At 51.4% G+C, this 14,517-nt stretch overlaps 1 long non-coding RNA gene across 1 annotated transcript in view; it reads left to right on the forward strand.

Annotated features, from left to right (window-relative positions):
* Positions 1–14,517, forward strand: part of LOC140204164 (uncharacterized) — a 208,845-nt gene that overhangs the window by 35,303 nt on the left and 159,025 nt on the right. The gene's annotated exons all lie outside the window — the stretch shown is intronic.

Raw genomic sequence — 14,517 nt, forward strand, 5'->3', positions numbered from 1 at the left:
AAGTATTGTTGTGGGTCAGGTTGGAGTTGTGCAAGAGGTGTTGCTGGAGGACAGTTTGGAGGTGTGCATGAAGTATTGCTGTGGGTCAGGTTGGAGTCCTGTATAATGTGTTGCTGTGGGTCTGGTTGGAGTTGTGTATGAGGTGTTGTCGTGGGTCAGGTTGGAGTTGTGTATGAGGTGTTCTCGTGGGTCAGGTTGGAGTTGTGCATGAGGTGTTGCCGTGGGTTAGGTTGGAGTTGTGTATGAGATGTTGCCGTGGGTCAGGTTGGAGTTGTGTATGAGGTGTTGCTGTGGGTCTGGTTGGAGTCTCGTATGAGGTGTTGCCCTGGGTCAGGTTGGAGTTGTGTATGAGGTGTTGTTGTGGGCCGGGTTGGAGTCCTGTATGAGGTGTTGTCGTCGGTCAGGTTGGAGTTGTGTATGAGGTTTTGCTGTGGGTCAGGTTGGAGTCCTTTATGAGGTGTTGCCGTGGGTCAGGTTGGAGTTGTGTTTGAGGTGTTGCCATGGGTCAGGTTGGAGTTGTGTATGAGGTGTTGCAGTGGGTTAAGTTGGAGTTCTGTATGAGGTGTTGCTGTGAGTCAGGTTGGAGATGTGTATGAAATGTTGCTGTGGGTCAGGTTGGAGTGGTGCATGAGGTGTTGCTGTGGGTCAGGTTGGAGTTGTGTATGAGGTGTTGCTGTGGGTCTGGTTGGAGTTGTGTATGAGTTGTTTCCGTAGGTCAGGTTAGAGTTGTGTATGAGGTGTTGCCGTGGGTCAGGTTGGAGTTGTTCATGAGGTGTTGCTGTCGTTCTGGTTGGAGTTGTGTATGACTTGTTGCCGTGGGTCAGGTTGGAGTTGTGTATGAGGTGTTGCTGTGAGTCAAGTTGGAGTTGTGTATGAGGTGTTGCCGTAGGTCAGGTTGGAGTTGTGTATGAGGTGTTGCTGGGGGTAAGGTTGGAGTTGTGTATGAGGTGATGCCGTGGGTCAGGTTGGAGTTGTGTATGAGGTGTTGCTGTGCGTCAGGTTGGAGTTGTGCATGAGGTGTTGTCGTCGGTGGTTGGAGTTGTGTATGAGGTGTTGCTGTGGGTCTGGTTGGAGTTGTGTATGAAGTGTTGCTGTGGGTGAAGTTTGAGTTGTTTATGAGGTGTTGCTGTGGGTCAGGTTGGAGTTGTGTATGAGCTGTTGTCGTGGGCAGGGTTGGAGTCCTGGATGAGTTGTTGCCGTGGGTCAGGTTGGAGTTGTGTATGAGGTGTTGCCGTAGGTCAGGTTGGAGTTGTGTATGACGTGTTGCTGTGAGTCAGAATGGAGTTGTGTATGAGGTGTTGCTGGGGGTTAGGTTGTGTGGTGTATGAGGTGTGGTCGTGGGTCAGGTTGGAGTTGTGTATGAGGTGTTGCTGTGGATCAGGTTGGAGTTGTGTATGAGGTGTTGCTGTGAGTCGGGATGGAGTTGTGTATGAAAAGTTGCTGTGGGTCAGGTTTGAGTGCTGTTTAATGTGCTGCTGTGGGTCAGGTTGGAGTTGTGTATGAGGTGTTGCTGGGGGTCAGGTTGGAGAGCTGTATGAGTTGTTGCCGTGGGTCTGATTGGAGTTGTGCGTGAGGTGTTGCTGTGTGTCTGGTTGGAGTTGTGTATGAGGTGTTGCTGTGGGTCAAGTTGGAGTTGTGTATGAAGTATTGCTGTGTGTCAAGTTGGAGTTGGGTATGAAGTGTTGCTGGGTGTCAGGTTGGTGTTGTGTATGTGGTGTTGTCCTGGGTCAGGTTGGAGTTGTGTATGAGGTGTTGCTGTGGGTCAGGTTGGAGTTGTGTATGAGGTGTTGCCGTGGGTCAGGTTGGAGTTGTGTATGAGGTGTTACTGTCGGTCAGGTTGGAGTTGTGTATGAGGTGTTGCCGTGGGTCAAGTTGGAGTTGTGTATGAGCGTTGCCGTGGGTCAGGTTGGAGTTGTGTATGAAGTGTTGCTGTGGGTCTGGTTGGAGTCCTGTATGAGGTGTAGCTGTGGGTCAGGTTGGAGACCAACATGAAGTATTGTTGTGGGTCAGGTTGGAGTTGTGCAAGAGGTGTTGCTGGAGGACAGTTTGGAGGTGTGCATGAAGTATTGCTGTGGGTCAGGTTGGAGTCCTGTATAATGTGTTGCTGTGGGTCTGGTTGGAGTTGTGTATGAGGTGTTGTCGTGGGTCAGGTTGGAGTTGTGTATGAGGTGTTCTCGTGGGTCAGGTTGGAGTTGTGCATGAGGTGTTGCCGTGGGTTAGGTTGGAGTTGTGTATGAGATGTTGCCGTGGGTCAGGTTGGAGTTGTGTATGAGGTGTTGCTGTGGGTCTGGTTGGAGTCTCGTATGAGGTGTTGCCCTGGGTCAGGTTGGAGTTGTGTATGAGGTGTTGTTGTGGGCCGGGTTGGAGTCCTGTATGAGGTGTTGTCGTCGGTCAGGTTGGAGTTGTGTATGAGGTTTTGCTGTGGGTCAGGTTGGAGTCCTTTATGAGGTGTTGCCGTGGGTCAGGTTGGAGTTGTGTTTGAGGTGTTGCCATGGGTCAGGTTGGAGTTGTGTATGAGGTGTTGCAGTGGGTTAAGTTGGAGTTCTGTATGAGGTGTTGCTGTGAGTCAGGTTGGAGATGTGTATGAAATGTTGCTGTGGGTCAGGTTGGAGTGGTGCATGAGGTGTTGCTGTGGGTCAGGTTGGAGTTGTGTATGAGGTGTTGCTGTGGGTCTGGTTGGAGTTGTGTATGAGTTGTTTCCGTAGGTCAGGTTAGAGTTGTGTATGAGGTGTTGCCGTGGGTCAGGTTGGAGTTGTTCATGAGGTGTTGCTGTCGTTCTGGTTGGAGTTGTGTATGACTTGTTGCCGTGGGTCAGGTTGGAGTTGTGTATGAGGTGTTGCTGTGAGTCAAGTTGGAGTTGTGTATGAGGTGTTGCCGTAGGTCAGGTTGGAGTTGTGTATGAGGTGTTGCTGGGGGTAAGGTTGGAGTTGTGTATGAGGTGATGCCGTGGGTCAGGTTGGAGTTGTGTATGAGGTGTTGCTGTGCGTCAGGTTGGAGTTGTGCATGAGGTGTTGTCGTCGGTGGTTGGAGTTGTGTATGAGGTGTTGCTGTGGGTCTGGTTGGAGTTGTGTATGAAGTGTTGCTGTGGGTGAAGTTTGAGTTGTTTATGAGGTGTTGCTGTGGGTCAGGTTGGAGTTGTGTATGAGCTGTTGTCGTGGGCAGGGTTGGAGTCCTGGATGAGTTGTTGCCGTGGGTCAGGTTGGAGTTGTGTATGAGGTGTTGCCGTAGGTCAGGTTGGAGTTGTGTATGACGTGTTGCTGTGAGTCAGAATGGAGTTGTGTATGAGGTGTTGCTGGGGGTTAGGTTGTGTGGTGTATGAGGTGTGGTCGTGGGTCAGGTTGGAGTTGTGTATGAGGTGTTGCTGTGGATCAGGTTGGAGTTGTGTATGAGGTGTTGCTGTGAGTCGGGATGGAGTTGTGTATGAAAAGTTGCTGTGGGTCAGGTTTGAGTGCTGTTTAATGTGCTGCTGTGGGTCAGGTTGGAGTTGTGTATGAGGTGTTGCTGGGGGTCAGGTTGGAGAGCTGTATGAGGTGTTGCCGTGGGTCTGGTTGGAGTCGTGTATGAGGTGTTGCTGTGGGTCAGGTTGGAGTTGTGTATGAGGTGTTGCTGGGGGTCAGGTTGGAGTTGTGTATGAGGTGTTGCGGTGGGTCAGGTTGGAGTTGTGTATGAAGTGTTGCTGTGAGTCAGATTGGAGTTGTGTATGAGGTGTTGCTGTGGGTCTGGTTGGAGTTGTGTATGAGGTGTTGCTGTGGGTCTGGTTGGAGTTGCGTATGAGGTGTTGCTGTGGTTCAAGATGGAGTTCTGCATGAGGTGTTGCTGTGGGTCAGGTTGGAGTTGTGTATGAGGTGTTGTCGTGGGCCTGGTTGGAAACCTGTATGACTTGTTGCCGTGGGTCAGGTTGGAGTTGTGTATGCGTTGTTGCTGCCGGTCACGTTGGAGTTGTATATGAGGTGTAGCTGTGGGTCAAGTTGGAGTTGTGTATGAGTGCTGCCGTGGGTCAGGTTGGAGTCCTGTATGAGGTGTAGCTGTGGGTCAGGTTGGAGTTGTGTATGAGCGTTGCCGTGGGTCAGGTTGGAGTTGTGTATGAGGTGTTGCCGTGGGTCAGGTTGGAGTTGTGTATGAAGTGTTGCTGTGGGTCTGGTTGGAGTCCTGTATGAGGTGTAGCTGTGGGTCAGGTTGGAGACCAACATGAAGTATTGCTGTGGGTCAGGTTGGAGTTGTGCAAGAGGTGTTGCTGGGGGACAGGTTGGAGGTGTGCATGAAGTATTGCTGTGGGTCAGGTTGGAGTCCTGTATAAGGTGTTGCTGTGGGTCTGGTTGGAGTTGTGTATGAGGTGTTGTCGTGGGTCAGGTTGGAGTTGTGTATGAGGTGTTTCCGTGGGTCAGGTTGGAGTTGTGTATGAGGTGTTGCCGTGGGTCAGGTTGGAGTTGTGTATGAGGTGTTGCTGTGGGTCTGGTTGGAGTCTCGTATGAGGTGTTGCCCTGGGTCAGGTTGGAGTCCTGTATGAGGTGTGGTCGTCGGTCAGGTTGGAGTTGTGTTTGAGGTGTTGCCATGGGTCAGGTTGGAGTTGTGTATGAGGTTTTGCTGTGGGTCAGGTTGGAGTCCTGTATGAGGTGTTGCCGTGGGACAGGATGGAGTTGTGTATGAGGTGTTGCCGTCGGTCAGGTTGGAGTGGTGCATGAGGTGTTGCTGTGGGTCACCTTGGAGATGTGCATGAGGTGTTGTCGTGTGTCAGGTTGGAGTTGTGTATGAGGTGTTGCCATGGGTCAGGTTGGAGTTGTGTATGAGGTGTTGCTGGGGTTCAAGTTGGAGTTGTGTATGAGGTGTTGCCGTGGGTCAGGTTGGAGTTGTGTATGAGGTGTTGCCGTGGGTCAGGTTGGAGTTGTGTATGAGGTGTTGCTGGGGGTAAGGTTGGAGTTGTGTATGAGGTGTTGCCCTGGGTTAGGTTGGAGTTGTTTATGAGTTGTTGCTGTCGTTCTGGTTGGAGTTGTGTATGACTTGTTGCCGTGGGTCAGGTTGGAGTTGTGTATGAGGTGTTGCCGTAGGTCAGGTTGGGGTTGTGTATGAGGTGTTGCTGGTTGCAGGTTGGAGTTGTATATGAGGTGTTGCTGTGGCTCAAGTTGGAGTCGTGTATGAGGTGTTGCTGTCGGTCAAGTTGGAGTTGTGTATGAGGGGTAGCCGCGGGTCAGTTTGGAGTTGTGTATGAGGTATTGCTGGTGGTAAGGTTGGAGTAGTGTATGAGGTGTTGCTGTCGGTCAAGTTGCAGTTGTGTATGACGTGTTGCTGTGGCTGATGTTGGAGTTGTGTATGAGGTGTTGCTGTCGCTCAAGCTGGAGTTGTGTATGAGGTGTAGCCGCGGGTCAGGTTGGAGTTGTGTATGAGGTTTTGCCGTGGCTTAGGTTGGAGTTGTGTATGAGGTGTTGCTGTGGCTCAGGTTGGAGTTGTGCATGAGGTGTTGCAGTGGGTCAGGTTGGAGTTGTGTATGAGGTGTTGCCGTGGGTCAGGTTGGAGTTGTGTATCAGGTGTTGCCGTGGGTCAGGTTGGTGTTGTGTATGAGGTGTTGCTGTGGGTCAGGTTGAAGTTGTGTATGAGGTGTTGCTGTGGGTCAGGTTGGAGTTGTGTCTGAGGTGTTGCTGGGGGTCAGGTTGGAGAGCTGTATGATTGGTTGCTGTGGGTCAGGTTGGAGTTGTGCATGTGGTGTTGCTGTGGGTCAAGTTGGAGTTGTATATGAGGTGTAGCTGTGGGTCAAGTTGGAGTTGTGTATGAGTGTTGCCGTGGGTCAGGTTGGAGTCCTGTGTGAGGTGTAGCTGTGGGTCAGGTTGGAGTTGTGTATGAGCGTTGCCGTGGGTCAGGTTGGAGTTGTGTATGAGGTGTTGCCGTGGGTCAGGTTGGAGTTGTGTATGAAGTGTTGCTGTGGGTCTGGTTGGAGTCCTGTATGAGGTGTAGCTGTGGGTCAGGTTGGAGACCAACATGAAGTATTGCTGTGGGTCAGGTTGGAGTTGTGCAAGAGGTGTTGCTGGGGGACAGGTTGGAGGTGTGCATGAAGTATTGCTGTGGGTCAGGTTGGAGTCCTGTATAAGGTGTTGCTGTGGGTCTGGTTGGAGTTGTGTATGAGGTGTTGTCGTGGGTCAGGTTGGAGTTGTGTATGAGGTGTTTCCGTGGGTCAGGTTGGAGTTGTGTATGAGGTGTTGCTGTGGGTCAGGTTGGAGTTGTGTATGAGGTGTTGCCGTGGGTCAGGTTGGAGTTGTGTATGAGGTGTTGCTGTGGGTCTGGTTGGAGTCTCGTATGAGGTGTTGCCCTGGGTCAGGTTGGAGTCCTGTATGAGGTGTGGTCGTCGGTCAGGTTGGAGTTGTGTTTGAGGTGTTGCCATGGGTCAGGTTGGAGTTGTGTATGAGGTTTTGCTGTGGGTCAGGTTGGAGTCCTGTATGAGGTGTTGCCGTGGGACAGGATGGAGTTGTGTATGAGGTGTTGCCGTCGGTCAGGTTGGAGTGGTGCATGAGGTGTTGCTGTGGGTCACCTTGGAGATGTGCATGAGGTGTTGTCGTGTGTCAGGTTGGAGTCGTGTATGAGGTGTTGCCATGGGTCAGGTTGGAGTTGTGTATGAGGTGTTGCTGGGGTTCAAGTTGGAGTTGTGTATGAGGTGTTGCCGTGGGTCAGGTTGGAGTTGTGTATGAGGTGTTGCCATGGGTCAGGTTGGAGTTGTGTATGAGGTGTTGCTGGGGTAAGGTTGGAGTTGTGTATGAGGTGTTGCCGTAGGTCAGGTTGGGGTTGTGTATGAGGTGTTGCTGGTTGCAGGTTGGAGTTGTATATGAGGTGTTGCTGTGGCTCAAGTTGGAGTCGTGTATGAGGTGTTGCTGTCGGTCAAGTTGGAGTTGTGTATGAGGTGTAGCCGCGGGTCAGTTTGGAGTTGTGTATGAGGTATTGCTGGTGGTAAGGTTGGAGTTGTGTATGAGGTGTTGCTGTGGCTGATGTTGGAGTTGTGTCTGAGGTGTTGCTGGGGGTCAGGTTGGAGAGCTGTATGATTTGTTGCTGTGGGTCAGGTTGGAGTTGTGCATGTGGTGTTGCTGTGGGTCAAGTTGGAGTTGTGTATGAGTTCTTGCCTTAGGTCAGGTTGGAGTTCTGAATGAGGTGTTGCTGGGGGTCAGGTTGGAGTTGTGAATGAGGTGTTGCCGTGGCTCAGGTTGGAGTTGTGTATGAGGTGATGCCGTTGGTCAGGTTGGAGTTGTGTATCAGGTGTTGCCGTGGATCAGGTTGGTGTTGTGTATGAGGTGTTGCTGTGGGTCAGGTTGGAGTTGTGTATGAGGTGTTGGTGTGAGTCGGGTTGGAGTTGTGTATGAAAAGTTGGTGTGAGTCAGGTTGCAGTGCTGTATGAGGTGTTGCTGTGGGTCAGGTTGGAGTTGTGTATGAGGTGTTGCTGTGGGTCTGGTTGGAATTGTGTATGAGTTGTTGCCGTGGGTCAGGTTGGAGTTGTGTATGAGGTGTTCCTGTGGGTCAGGTTGGAGTTGTGTCTGAGGTGTTGTCGTGGACCTGCTTGGAGTCGTGTATGAGTTGTTGCTGTGGGTCAGGTTGGAGTTGTGTATGAGGTGTTGCCGTGGGTCTGGATGGAGATGTGCATGAGGTGTTGCTGCGGGTCAAGTTGAAGTTGTGTATGAGGTTTTGCCGTGGGTCAGGTTGGAGTTGTATATGAGGTGATGCCGTGGGTCAGTTGGAGTTGCATATGAGGTGTTGCCGTAGGTCTGGTTGGAGTTGTGTATGAGGTGTTGCTGTGGGTGAGGTTGGAGTTGTGTTTGAGGTGTTGCTGTGAGTCGGGTTGGAGTTGTGTATGAAAAGTTGCTGTCGGTCAGGTTGGAGTGCTGTATGAGGTGTTGCTGTGGGTCAGGTTGGAGAGCTGTATGAGTTGTTGCCGTGGGTCAGGTTGGAGTTGTGTATGAGGTGTTGCTGTGACTCAAGTTGGAGTTGTGTATGAGGTGTTGCTGTCGGTCAAGTTGGAGTTGTGTATGAGGTGTTGCTGGCGATCAGGTTGGAGTTGTGAATGAGGTGTTGCCGTGGCTCAGGTTGGAGTTGTGAATGAGGTGTTGCCGTGGTTCAGGTTGGAGTTGTGTATGAGGTGTTGCCGTGGGTCAGGTTGGAGTAGTGTATGAGGTGTTGCTGTGGGTCTGGTTGGAGTTGTGTATGAGGTGTTGCTGTGGGTCAGGTTGGAGTTGTGTATGAGGTGTTTCCGGTGGGTCAGGTTGGAGTTGTGTATGAGGTGTTGCTGTGGGTCTGGTTGGAGTTGTGTATGAGGTGTTGTCGTGGACCGGGTTGGAGTCCTGTATGAGTTGTTGCAGTGGGTCAAGTTGGAGTTGTATATGAGGTGTAGCCGCGGGTAAGGTTGGAGTTGTGTAGGATGTGTTGCTGGGGGTCAGGTTGGAGTTGTGAACGAGGTGTTGCCGTGGCTCAGGTTGGAGTTGTGTATGAGGTGTTGCTGTGGGTCAAGATGGAGTTGTGTATGAGGTGTTGCCGTGGGTCAGGTTGGAGATGTGTATGAGTTGTTGCCGTGGGTCAGGTTGGAGTTGTGTATCAGGTATTGCCGTGGGTCAGCTTGGTGTTGTGTATGAGGTGTTGCTGTGGGTCAGGTTGGAGTTGTGTATGAGGTGTTGCTGTGAGTCGGGTTGGAGTTGTGTATGAAAAGTTGCTGTGGGTCAGGTTGGAGTGCTGTATGAGGTGTTGCTGTGGGTCAGGTTGGAGTTGTGTATGAGGTGTTGCTGGGATTCAGGTTGGAGAGCTGTATGATTTTTTGCTGTGGGTCAGGTTGGAGTTGTGTATGACGTGTTCCTGTGGGTCAGGTTGGAGTTGTGTATGAGGTGTTGTCGTGGGCCAGCTTGGAGTCGTGTATGAGTTGTTGCCATGGGTCAGGTTGGAGCTGTGTATGAGGTGTTGCCGTAGGTCAGTTTGGAGTTGTGTATGAGGTGTTGTTGCGGGTCAAGTTGGAGTTGTGTAGGAGTTGTTGCTGTGGGTCAGGTTGGAGTTGTGTATGAGGTTTTGCCGTGGGTCAGGTTGGAGTTGTATATGAGGTGTTGCCGTGGGTCAGGTTGGAGTTGTGTATGAGGTGATGCCGTGGGTCAGGTTGGAGTTGTGTATGATATGTTGCCGTAAGTCTAGTTGGAGTTGTGTATGAGGTGTTGCTGTGCGTCAGGTTGGAGTTGTGTATGAGGTGTTGTCGTCGGTGGTTGGAGTTGTGTATGAGGTGTTGCTGTGGGTCTGGTTGGAGTTGTGTATGAGTTGTTGCCGTGGGTCTGGTTGGAGTTGTGCGTGAGGTGTTGCTGTGTGTCTGGTTGGAGTTGTGTATGAGGTGTTGCTGTGGGTCAAGTTGGAGTTGTGTATGAAGTATTGCTGTGTGTCAAGTTGGAGTTGGGTATGAAGTGTTGCTGGGTGTCAGGTTGGTGTTGTGTATGTGCTGTTGCCCTGGGTCAGGTTGGAGTTGTGTATGAGGTGTTGCTGTGGGTCAGGTTGGAGTTGTGTATGAGGTGTTGCGGTGGGTCAGGTTGGAGTTGTGTGTGAGGTGTTGCTGTGAGTTACGTTGGAGTTGTGTATGACCTGTTGCTGGGGGTCAGGTTGGTGTTGTGTATGAGGTGTTTTCGTGGGTCAGGTTGGAGTTGTGTATGAGTTGCTGCCGTGGGTCAGGTTGGAGTTGTGTATGCGGTGTTGCTGTGACTCAAGTTGGAGTTGTGTACGAGGTGTTGTTGTCGGTCAAGTTGGAGTTGTGTATGAGGTGTTGCTGGCGATCAGGTTGGAGTTGTGAATGAGGTGTTGCCGTGGCTCAGGTTGGAGTTGTGAATGAGGTGTTGCCGTGGTTCAGGTTGGAGTTGTGTATGAGGTGTTGCCGTGGGTCAGGTTGGAGTTGTGTATGAGGTGTTGCTGTGGGTCTGGTTGGAGTTGTGTATGAGGTGTTGCTGTGGGTCAGGTTGGAGTTGTGTATGAGGTGTTTCCGGTGGGTCAGGTTGGAGTTGTGTATGAGGTGTTGCTGTGGGTCAGGTTGGAGTTGTGTATGAGGTGTTTCCGGTGGGTCAGGTTGGAGTTGTGTATGAGGTGTTGCTGTGGGTCTGGTTGGAGTTGTGTATGGGGTGTTGCTGTGGGTCAGGTTGGAGTTGCGCATGAGGTGTTGTCGTGGGCCGGGTTGGAGTCCTGTATGAGCTGTTGCAGTGGGTCAAGTTGGAGTTGTGTATGAGGTGTAGCCGCGGGTAAGGTTGGAGTTGTGTATGAGGTGTTGCTGGGGGTCAGGTTGGAGTTGTGAACGAGGTGTTGCCGTGGCTCAGGTTGGAGTTGTGTATGAGGTGTTGCTGTGGGTCAAGATGGAGTTGTGTATGAGGTGTTGCCGTGGGTCAGGTTGGAGATGTGTATGAGTTGTTGCCGTGGGTCAGGTTGGAGTTGTGTATCAGGTATTGCCGTGGGTCAGCTTGGTGTTGTGTATGAGGTGTTGCTGTGGGTCAGGTTGGAGTTGTGTATGAGGTGTTGCTGTGAGTCGGGTTGGAGTTGTGTATGAGGTGTTGTTGCGGGTCAAGTTGGAGTTGTGTAGGAGTTGTTGCTGTGGGTCAGGTTGGAGTTGTGTATGAGGTTTTGCCGTGGGTCAGGTTGGAGTTGTATATGAGGTGTTGCCGTGGGTCAGGTTGGAGTTGTGTATGAGGTGATGCCGTGGGTCAGGTTGGAGTTGTGTATGATATGTTGCCGTAAGTCTAGTTGGAGTTGTGTATGAGGTGTTGCTGTGCGTCAGGTTGGAGTTGTGTATGAGGTGTTGTCGTCGGTGTTTGGAGTTGTGTATGAGGTGTTGCTGTGGGTCTGGTTGGAGTTGTGTATGAAGTGTTGCTGTGGGTGAAGTTTGAGTTGTTTATGAGGTGTTGCTGTGGGTCAGGTTGGAGTTGTGTATGAGGTGTTGCCGTAGGTCAGGTTGGAGTTGTGTATGACGTGTTGCTGTGAGTCAGAATGGAGTTGTGTATGAGGTGTTGCTGGGGGTTAGGTTGTGTGGTGTATAGGGTGTGGTCGTGGGTCAGGTTGGAGTTGTGTATGAGGTGTTGCTGTGGATCAGGTTGGAGTTGTGTATGAGGTGTTGCTGTGTTTCGGGATGGAGTTGTGTATGAAAAGTTGCTGTGGGTCAGGTTTGAGTGCTGTTTAATGTGCTGCTGTGGGTCAGGTTGGAGTTGTGTATGAGGTGTTGCTGGGGGTCAGGTTGGAGAGCTGTATGAGGTGTTGCCGTGGGTCTGGTTGGAGTCGTGTATGAGGTGTTGCTGTAGGTCTGGTTGGAGTTGTGTATGAGTTGTTGCCGTGGGTCTGGTTGGAGTTGTGCGTGAGGTGTTGCTGTGTGTCTGGTTGGAATTGTGTATGAGGTGTTGCTGTGGGTCAAGTTGGAGCTGTGTATGAGGTGTTGCTGTGGGTCAAGTTGGAGTTGTGTATGAGGTGTTGCTGGGGGTCAGGTTGGAGAGCTGTATGAGGTGTTGCCGTGGGTCTGGTTGGAGTCGTGTATGAGGTGTTGCTGTAGGTCTGGTTGGAGTTGTGTATGAGTTGTTGCCGTGGGTCTGGTTGGAGTTGTGCGTGAGGTGTTGCTGTGTGTCTGGTTGGAGTTGTGTATGAGGTGTTGCTGTGGGTCAAGTTGGAGTTGTGTATGAAGTATTGCTGTGTGTCAAGTTGGAGTTGGGTATGAAGTGTTGCTGGGTGTCAGGTTGGTGTTGTGTATGTGGTGTTGCCCTGGGTCAGGTTGGAGTTGTGTATGAGGTGTTGCTGTGGGTCAGGTTGGAGTTGTGTATGAGGTGTTGCTGGGGGTTAGGTTGTGTGGTGTATGAGGTGTGGTCGTGGGTCAGGTTGGAGTTGTGTATGAGGTGTTGCTGTGGATCAGGTTGGAGTTGTGTATGAGGTGTTGCTGTGAGTCGGGATGGAGTTGTGTATGAAAAGTTGCTGTGGGTCAGGTTTGAGTGCTGTTTAATGTGCTGCTGTGGGTCAGGTTGGAGTTGTGTATGAGGTGTTGCTGGGGGTCAGGTTGGAGAGCTGTATGAGGTGTTGCCGTGGGTCTGGTTGGAGTCGTGTATGAGGTGTTGCTGTAGGTCTGGTTGGAGTTGTGTATGAGTTGTTGCCGTGGGTCTGGTTGGAGTTGTGCGTGAGGTGTTGCTGTGTGTCTGGTTGGAGTTGTGTATGAGGTGTTGCTGTGGGTCAAGTTGGAGTTGTGTATGAAGTATTGCTGTGTGTCAAGTTGGAGTTGGGTATGAAGTGTTGCTGGGTGTCAGGTTGGTGTTGTGTATGTGCTGTTGCCCTGGGTCAGGTTGGAGTTGTGTATGAGGTGTTGCTGTGGGTCAGGTTGGAGTTGTGTATGAGGTGTTGCGGTGGGTCAGGTTGGAGTTGTGTGTGAGGTGTTGCTGTGAGTTACGTTGGAGTTGTGTATGACCTGTTGCTGGGGGTCAGGTTGGTGTTGTGTATGAGGTGTTTTCGTGGGTCAGGTTGGAGTTGTGTATGAGTTGCTGCCGTGGGTCAGGTTGGAGTTGCGTATGCGGTGTTGCTGTGACTCAAGTTGGAGTTGTGTATGAGGTGTTGTTGTCGGTCAAGTTGGAGTTGTGTATGAGGTGTTGCTGGCGATCAGGTTGGAGTTGTGAATGAGGTGTTGCCGTGGCTCAGGTTGGAGTTGTGAATGAGGTGTTGCCGTGGTTCAGGTTGGAGTTGTGTATGAGGTGTTGCCGTGGGTCAGGTTGGAGTTGTGTATGAGGTGTTGCTGTGGGTCTGGTTGGAGTTGTGTATGAGGTGTTGCTGTGGGTCAGGTTGGAGTTGTGTATGAGGTGTTTCCGGTGGGTCAGGTTGGAGTTGTGTATGAGGTGTTGCTGTGGGTCAGGTTGGAGTTGTGTATGAGGTGTTGCTGTGGGTCAGGTTGGAGTTGTGTATGAGGTGTTTCCGGTGGGTCAGGTTGGAGTTGTGTATGAGGTGTTGCTGTGGGTCTGGTTGGAGTTGTGTATGGGGTGTTGCTGTGGGTCAGGTTGGAGTTGCCCATGAGGTGTTGTCGTGGGCCGGGTTGGAGTCCTGTATGAGCTGTTGCAGTGGGTCAAGTTGGAGTTGTGTATGAGGTGTAGCCGCGGGTAAGGTTGGAGTTGTGTATGAGGTGTTGCTGGGGGTCAGGTTAGAGTTGTGAACGAGGTGTTGCCGTGGCTCAGGTTGGAGTTGTGTATGAGGTGCTGCTGTGGGTCAAGATGGAGTTGTGTATGAGGTGTTGCCGTGGGTCAGGTTGGAGATGTGTATGAGTTGTTGCCGTGGGTCAGGTTGGAGTTGTGTATCAGGTATTGCCGTGGGTCAGCTTGGTGTTGTGTATGAGGTGTTGCTGTGGGTCAGGTTGGAGTTGTGTATGAGGTGTTGCTGTGAGTCGGGTTGGAGTTGTGTATGAAAAGTTGCTGTGGGTCAGGTTGGAGTGCTGTATGAGGTGTTGCTGTGGGTCAGGTTGGAGTTGTGTATGAGGTGTTGCTGGGATTCAGGTTGGAGAGCTGTATGATTTTTTGCTGTGGGTCAGGTTGGAGTTGTGTATGAGGTGTTCCTGTGGGTCAGGTTGGAGTTGTGTATGAGGTGTTGTCGTGGGCCAGCTTGGAGTCGTGTATGAGTTGTTGCCATGGGTCAGGTTGGAGCTGTGTATGAGGTTTTGCTGTGGGTCAGGTTGGAGTTGTATATGAGGTGTTGCCGTGTGTCAGGTTGGAGTTGTGCATGAGGTGATGCCGTGGGTCAGGTTGGAGTTGTGTATGATATGTTGCCGTAAGTCTAGTTGGAGTTGTGTATGAGGTGTTGCTGTGCGTCAGGTTGGAGTTGTGCATGAGGTGTTGTCGTCGGTGGTTGGAGTTGTGTATGAGGTGTTGCTGTGGGTCTGGTTGGAGTTGTGTATGAAGTGTTGCTGTGGGTGAAGTTTGAGTTGTTTATGAGGTGTTGCTGTGGGTCAGGTTGGAGTTGTGTGTGAGCTGTTGTCGTGGGCAGGGTTGGAGTCCTGTATGAGTTGTTGCCGTGGGTCAGGTTGGAGTTGTGTATGAGGTGTTGCCGTAGGTCAGGTTGGAGTTGTGTATGACGTGTTGCTGTGAGTCAGAATGGAGTTGTGTATGAGGTGTTGCTGGGGGTTAGGTTGTGTGGTGTATAGGGTGTGGTCGTGGGTCAGGTTGGAGTTGTGTATGAGGTGTTGCTGTGGATCAGGTTGGAGTTGTGTATGAGGTGTTGCTGTGTGTCGGGATGGAGTTGTGTATGAAAAGTTGCTGTGGGTCAGGTTTGAGTGCTGTTTAATGTGCTGCTGTGGGTCAGGTTGGAGTTGTGTATGAGGTGTTGCTGGGGGTCAGGTTGGAGAGCTGTATGAGGTGTTGCCGTGGGTCTGGTTGGAGTCGTGTATGAGGTGTTGCTGTAGGTCTGGTTGGAGTTGTGTATGAGTTGTTGCCGTGGGTCTGGTTGGAGTTGTGCGTGAGGTGTTGCTGTGTGTCTGGTTGGAGTTGTGTATGAAGTATTGCTGTGTGTCAAGTTGGAGTTGGGTATGAAGTGTTGCTG

The sequence above is a fragment of the Mobula birostris genome, chromosome 10, assembly GCF_030028105.1.
Source record: "Mobula birostris isolate sMobBir1 chromosome 10, sMobBir1.hap1, whole genome shotgun sequence".
Lineage (NCBI taxonomy): Eukaryota > Metazoa > Chordata > Chondrichthyes > Myliobatiformes > Myliobatidae > Mobula > Mobula birostris.